Genomic DNA, 7854 nt, shown 5'->3' with positions numbered 1-7854 from the left:
CCAAGTCACTAATGAAGAAGTTCCAAGTGTACCTTGATGATCAAGGAGCTCTTGATTACCTATGTAATGAATGTCCTTACCTTTGATGGTCTTGATGATCTTATGAAGCCATAACCTTAGATGTCCTTACCTGCAATGATCTTGATAATGGAAGACTATATGATGATGATGAAAGACGACATGTTGCATATAATGATGACACATCACTATCTTGGGGACATGATGACATTTATGAGGCTAGGAGCCTTGATGAAGAAACCAAACAAAAGTAGGCTCATACATGAGAAGCCCATCCATGAAAAATGTTGTTGTCATATATTTATGCACTAAATAACGATCAGTCACATTAAAAGTTATTTTTCACCTGCTTAGAGGCAGAATCTCACCATGATACCTTTATCATCTTGAAGACCATAATTTTTCCTTTCCAATGAGCTATTACACAGAAAACTCCAAGCAGTTTGAAATTTATGAATTTTTTAAGTTAATTTATTAAATATGGATATGGAGCCGACCTAAGCAACCCACACAAGTCAGCCTCCAAATAGGGACATGACTGTTTGTTTAGGGATGACAAAAGTGTATATATAAGAGGTTTTATAGCCTCTCTTTTGGCTCAGAATTTCGGTAGTGATCAACAAAAGATCAACATAGGAAGCAAGGAGATCAAGGAGGACTTTTGGAATTGACTGGGTTAAAAATATGAATTAAATAACTTGCAACTCAAACTTGTGGCTGTCTCGGACCTGTGAGAAGAAAGTTTGCTCGGTTCACTTAAGGACAGAATCTCGGACCAATCTGCAGGACCTCAAACCTTGGCCTTGAAGCTCGGATCCTCCTATAGCTCATATAGTAGATCTCAGACTCGAGTTGTGGTATGTTGTACTGTTCAATAGTGATAATATTTTGATAGCTCAGATACATCATGAAAGGCTCGGATATGATATGAAGTAGCTCAGATCCTTGTGGCTCTATCAACACCTTTCACAGAGTCTGGATCTTGTGCGTGAAAATCTCAGACCTGTGGAAGAATTATTGATATTCTTCTTTGAGATCAAAACTGAAGGAAGATACTTTCGCTGTCCTTGGAAGACTGACTTAACACAAGATATGAAATAGTTTTTTCTTTTGTGCCTATTCTAGAAAATATTCAAGCAGATTTATGGACAAATTTATGAACAATCTTCGAGTTTGTTCAAGATGACCTGGAGAACCTGTTTAAAATACTTATAGCTAACCATGGATATAATATTGAAGTTGATCCTATAGAATTTATGATGCATCATGTTTTTTAGTATTCACTGAAAATATTTCAGACATTGGTGACACCAACTTGTAGAAAATCTATTGTGCAGACTTAATTTGATCTTGGACTATATATTGGAGCATATTGAATCACATCATGGAGAGTACCGTGGAGCATCTATTAAAGATTCAATGGAGAGTATTGAAGGTACTCTTTCAAATGTTAGCTTGAAGACATTTTGAGACTTTGATTGAGGTTGTTGGGGAGAGATCTTGAAGAATATTCCATATTGGAGACATCATGGAGACACCTTTGAAGACCATGATGAGGACAACATGATAAGGTGACCTTGGAGGATTTACTTGGGCACGATGAAGTGCATTGGCAATACCTTCTAATTGACAAGGTTGTCATTAATGATGTTGCATGGAGATTACAGTGAAGCTGAAAATTGACAAGGCTCGGTGAAGAAGGTGTTTGGGAGCCGTGAAGTACAACCTAACATATCTTGACAAAGAAAATCTATAGGATTGGTGTCCTTGAATTTGGTTCTCCTAAAATCAAGGTTGGTGCCTTGGATAAGATAGGGTCAAATCCCTAGAGGTCAAAACCTCACTAAAGTCCAAGTTGGTGCTTGGCACATCCCAAGTTGGAGCCTGGGTGTCTTCATCAAGGGTTGGAGCCCTACCCATATTGTACATGATTCATTATAAAGACTACATTAATAAAAGCATTTACTTCTATTGTTCATTTTTTGTTCTAAATATAAATGATCTAACTAGTAAAAGTAACAATTGAAAAGGAATGTTGATTCACTCCCCTCTCAGTGCTTCCAACATATACAAGAACAAACATGTAGCAGATGGAAGTATTGATAAATATAAGGCAATATTTGTGGCTAGGGGATTTTCTCAACAAGAAGGCATCAATCATGAAGTGACATTTTCTCCAACAGCAAGGTATATAACTATTTGTTCATTGGTCTCTTTGGCAGCATTGATGGGATGAAACATCCACAAAATCGATGTCAAGACTGCATTCCTCAATGGCACAATTAATGAGGAATTCTATATAGAGAAACCCTTTGAATTTTAAGTTAAAGACAGAAATGCATATGTTTGCAGATTGAAGAAGGCATTGTACGAACCCAATCAAGCACCAAGGGCATAGTATGCTAGGATGGATGAATACCTTCAAAGATTATGTTTCTCAAAGAGTTATGTTCATCCAAACCTTTATATTAAGTTTGTAAATGGAGATTCGTAATCATTCTTTTGTATGTGGATGATCTTCTCTTGACATGTGTGGAAAGTCAAATTGAAGAATGTAAGAAGCATCTTGTAGCAGAATTTGACATGAAGGATATAGGGTTTATGCACTGCTATTTGGGACTGGAAGTCTAGCAAGGACCTAATGAAATCTATACAGGTCAAGGAAAGTATGTGATCAAGATGTTGAAGAGGTTTGACATGATGGATTTCAAACCACTGACAACCCTGATGATCACAAACTTGAAAAGACTAAGGAGTTATGAATTAAGCCCTGTGGATCCATCCATATGTGTTGGTTCGGGTGGGACGACATAAAATCAACAACCAATTGAATCCATGTTGGTTGGGCCAATCCCCTAAGTACACCTCTACTCGAATAGAAAAGAATCCCTCCATGAGCTCTGCCCTAGTGGTTGGTGGGATATAGCACCCTTTCCCACTTACATAGCTGATAGGAATTCCATAGCCGAGAGGAAGGAAGGATAAAATAAGTTCCCCTAGTCAACATAGTCAATATAATTCCCATAAGTCCGAGAAGTAAGTGCCCATATTTTATTTGCTCGCTGGTAAGCCACCAGTATCAACAGGCAATGGAGACTTATCACTACAGGGAGAAGGGACTAGAGCTCTTAGGGCAGCAGGAATCCCAACAGCACTACCAGCAGAGACAGCTTGCCTACCCCCTTCAAATAGTAACAACATCCCCATGCCCAGGTACGTTAGTGACTCGACTGATAAGGAGAGGAGGGTATTAGCTCTAACGGAGTGTTGCCTCGCCGAGGGAGCAACTACTAAACTTTTGAGAGGCAGTAGCCATGTCAGGTTGGGTGAGTGGTTAGCACTTGGGCGAGTGAATCCTCAGGTTCTGGCCGGATGGCGGGAATCATTCCGGGTCAATGACCATATGGTAGATATACCAAGTTACCCTTGCAAACCTCAAGATGTGATTACTATAAGAGATCAACAAAGATTGAGAGCTAAGAATATGGAGCCATTCCAGTTTATGGCTCTTTTTCTTCCTGGAAGAGGAAGATCTTTCTAAAATGAAGTGATTCATTTCATAATCACCTAATATGGTATGGTTAGGATCAATCCGAACCAGTTGATTCCGCATACAAAACAGCTAGAATGCCCACTATTCAAAAACTTATTAGAAATGCAAGACAGCCAATAGAGAATAGAAAAAAATCTCCTGCTCTTCGAGGATCAAGGTATAGGAAATTGATTGGCTCACTAATGTACTTGGTCAATACTCGACCAGACATATGTATTGCAGTAAATATTCTTAGTCAATTCCAAGTGGAGCCAAAGCATGATAATTGGATAGCAGCAAAACACATATTGAGATATCTGCAAGGAAAGATCTACTATTGCCTAAAATATGATCGGAGGAATGATGTCCACTTGATTGGATATACAGATTCCAGCTGGGGAGGCATTGAGCTGGATGGAAGGAGCACTATAGGATGATTTTTTAGTTTGGGATCCTCCATGATATCATGGATGAGTAGAAAGCAAGATAAGGTTCCTTTGAGTAGCTTTGAGGTTGAGTACATTGCAACCTGTGAAGTAAGCATCGAAGTTGTCTAGTTAAGGAAGATGATATCGGACCTGTTTGAAGGACCAATGGACCCTACAGTGATACATTGTGACAACACAAGTTGTATACAATTTTCTGAAGACCCAGTATTTCATGGAAAGACAAAGCATATCAACAACAAGTATCACTACATTCAGAAGCTAGCACAAGATGGTGTGTTGCAACTACAGTATATCTCCATCAATGAGTAGGTAGTTGACATATTGACAAAATATCTTCCTAATAAGAAGCTTTTATATCTAAGAGAGAAGCTTGGTTTGGTTGATGTATCCTCCCAGGTTAAGAGGGAAAGATAGACACATCATTCTTGTCTTAACTTGGGAAGATAGAATGGAGGATTGGGTAAACATTTGGCATATGATACTCTTTAAGAATGTGGTAGGGCATACAAGATAAGAGTAGCCATGGACCAATACTCTTTTAAGACTAGCTATCCAACGTAACAATACTCCATAGAAGGTCATACTCTGTGAACACCTAGGTGGGATATGTACCTTGCGAGACAATGATGACAGTGTATATAAATCATTAGTCTCGCCAACATTGTGCTCTGATATTGTGGAGAGATAGAGCTATTAGTCAAGGCCTTGCTATATGACAATTCTAGTTGTTATGATGCTAAACATATGGGTTACCAATCCGACTCTTCTTATGAGATCTCTTCAGATTGACAATGTCCATGTACCATTTATGAATACCTCCCTATTTAAGAGATCGTGTTAAAAAACGTGTAACTAGGTTCGGTCTTCATAAATATGAAATTTACTTCTGATTCTTGTAAATTGTAAAATGAAAGTTTTTGTTTTTGGAGCATTAGTTTCATGCTCAAGGTCTTTTATTTTATAGGTCAAGCACCCATTGAGTGCTTCTAGCGTTGGTCCTAGGTCAATAAGTCAAAAAAGTTATTGTCATAAGTTGAAGACCCCATCGGGCACATTGTAACTTGTAAATAAAATACCCTTCAACACCAATTCGGCCTAGCAATCGGCAATTCGACCTAATTTGAGGAGCAACGTCCACCCTAAGAAACCTATATGAAGGATGAAACTCAGCCTCCTTTGATCACATTCATTACTCCCTCATTCAAATGAAGGAGGAAGAAGAAAAAGAAGCAGAGAAGGAAGAGGACTAAGAAGACTTTTCTTTGGGCTATTTATCTCTCTCTCGTTTGAAGGAAGGCTATGGTTTCTGCAAATGATCTAGGGTTTTCTTCTACAGGTTCGATATTGAAGAAGGAAATGAAATAAGTTCAAGAGAAGGTCACAAGAAGTCATCCTCAATATCCATAAGGAAGATAAATCCAAGCGAAGGTCTAAGGAATCCTTGGGAGGCTAAAATAATCTCACGCGTGTGGCAGCAACATCTGCAAGAGGGCAACATCGGCAAGAGGGCTGAAATTTTCAGATTTGCAGTGAAGGCTAAAATTCTAAACATGGGGGTCGACTTTGTGCTACTAGAAGATATTTGACTAAGTTTGACTTAGACAAGGAAAGCATATCATCTAGAAGGGTTAGACTTGGTCTTGGAGGGTATTGGTCTTGGTCTAAAGGTCTTGGAATTTGTCAATTGAAGAATCTATAAGGAAGAGAAAAGATTTGCGGGTTTTCCTCTCAAGTGGAGAGGTTTTGGCCTTGGCATGAAGCCTATATTTTGTGTTCCTATTCTTCTTGTTTTGGTAGTTTTTTGATGATATACAAACACAATAATAAGTAAATAATCTAATAAGTAAGAAAAAGTAAAAATACATCACAAGCAGTTATCAAGAAAAGAGAAATTACTCTAATCATTGCCCTATAGATTTCTCAACACGCAATGTGCTTGTGAAGTAGGTTGTCCTCAGGATGGCACAATATGCATTTGCAGGAGGTAAGGATGTCATCACTGCTAACTAATAAGGTTCTATGCACTCATCCATTGGCTAGGAGTTCATGTATGTAGGACGTGAAGACAAGGGGATCTCCAAAATTGGCTAAGTGTGGGATCAATGGAACAAGAGAGAACAAGACATGAAAACAAGTCCTGAAAAAATGATCACACACACGTACACCATCAAACACAAGCCAAGAGAATGCAAAATGCTCATAATCAACATGTATACCTTCAAACGAAAACAAAGCAACACTTAATTATGAGTGCGACAGTTGAAACATAGGTTTGTGAGACTTAAAATACAAGTTTTAAAACAAGTGTCGACTACAACTAGAAAGTGTGTTAAGTTGTGGGAAAGTGTCTAGCGCATATTCTTATGATAGATAAGAAAAACTAATGAAAAAGAGTGCACTAGAATTTCCTCTATTGGTACGCAAAAATGCTTTAACAAGATATATGAAAACAAGTGAAAATGAGACATGCAAGAGTGAAAACAATCAAAAGCGACACTTACAAAAGCTAAAGAGATTGAAAGCGACACATGTGAAAGAAAAAGAAAGAAAAAGCAACACTGGCAAAAGAAATAAAAAATGACAATCACGAAAATGAAAGCAACACTTACAAAAGAAAACTCTTGCAAAAGCGATAGTTGAGAAAATCACCCAGATGATAGTACACCTACAATCGATAGTGAGAGAATGACTAACTTGAAGAATTACGTTATCACTATCGACCGGAATTATGCACTAGGTATCCACAGGGGTTGCACATGCACTATCTCTATTCATTGTGAAAACACTACCACCAAGGGATGCGTGGTCACTATCATCAGAAGTTGAGCAAGTGCTACCATTAGGCACTACGCAGTCACTGTCTCTAAGGTTTACGTTGGAACTGCCTCTTAAGACTACGCAGACATGTCTTCAAATATAGACATGGACTGCTAAACATGCTAGAATTTCGTGCACTTGTGAATGCATCAAAAGATAAGCATGTGTAAGATAGTCACTTAGACAGTCATAATATCACAAGAATACTTAAGGACTTAGAAAAACATCAACCAATAATGAGTGACCATGAACAACTTGAGATGACAGATCATAGGATCATAAGAAGGTTCCAAAATTTTGGATATTTTTTGTCACAGCAACAACAGATCATTCTTTATCCAAGGCTCATATCTTTACCTTGGCTCATGGCTCACTTTTTTTAAGAGGTTTGTACTTTGGTTTTTTGACATACTCTGAGGCATGCATATTAAATTTTGTGGCTTATGGTATCGCACCATGGCTCGCTCTATACACAAGAGATATTGCACTGTTGTGACATCATATCTATAATTGTGACATTAAATTTATAACAATGGTATCACACCTTTGGTTATCAAAGCTCGTATTCTATTAAAGCTTGCATCCTTAATTACAATGACTCACATTCTATACAATGATTCGAAATATATATTTCTCTGGTTTATATCATATTGTATGGCTCACATTGGTTCGCTTTATTGTTTGTGGTTGGTTTGCTATTATATCTTCATATTTCACAAATGAATCTTTGGCTAGCAACTCAATATATACTTGGAGGTATATGTCAATTACAACGACTTATATATGTATGTGTATATGTATATGTGTGTGTATATATATATATGTGTGTGTGTGTGTGTGTGTGTGTGTGTGTCCAAGTCAATGTTATATAGATCCACGTCACTATTATCATCATATAAATCCAAGACGCTATCATATATATATATGATAGAATCTTGGATTTATATGATGATAATAGTGACGTGGATCTATATAACATTGACTTGGATTTGTATGACTATGACTGTAATCTTTGATACAGGACAATGATCTATATGT

The sequence above is a fragment of the Pinus tabuliformis genome, chromosome Q, assembly GCF_031772625.1.
Source record: "Pinus tabuliformis cultivar Carrire ecotype Pingquan chromosome Q, CPIR1, whole genome shotgun sequence".
Taxonomy (NCBI): Eukaryota; Viridiplantae; Streptophyta; class Pinopsida; order Pinales; family Pinaceae; genus Pinus; species Pinus tabuliformis.
This window is presented reverse-complemented; position numbering follows the sequence as displayed.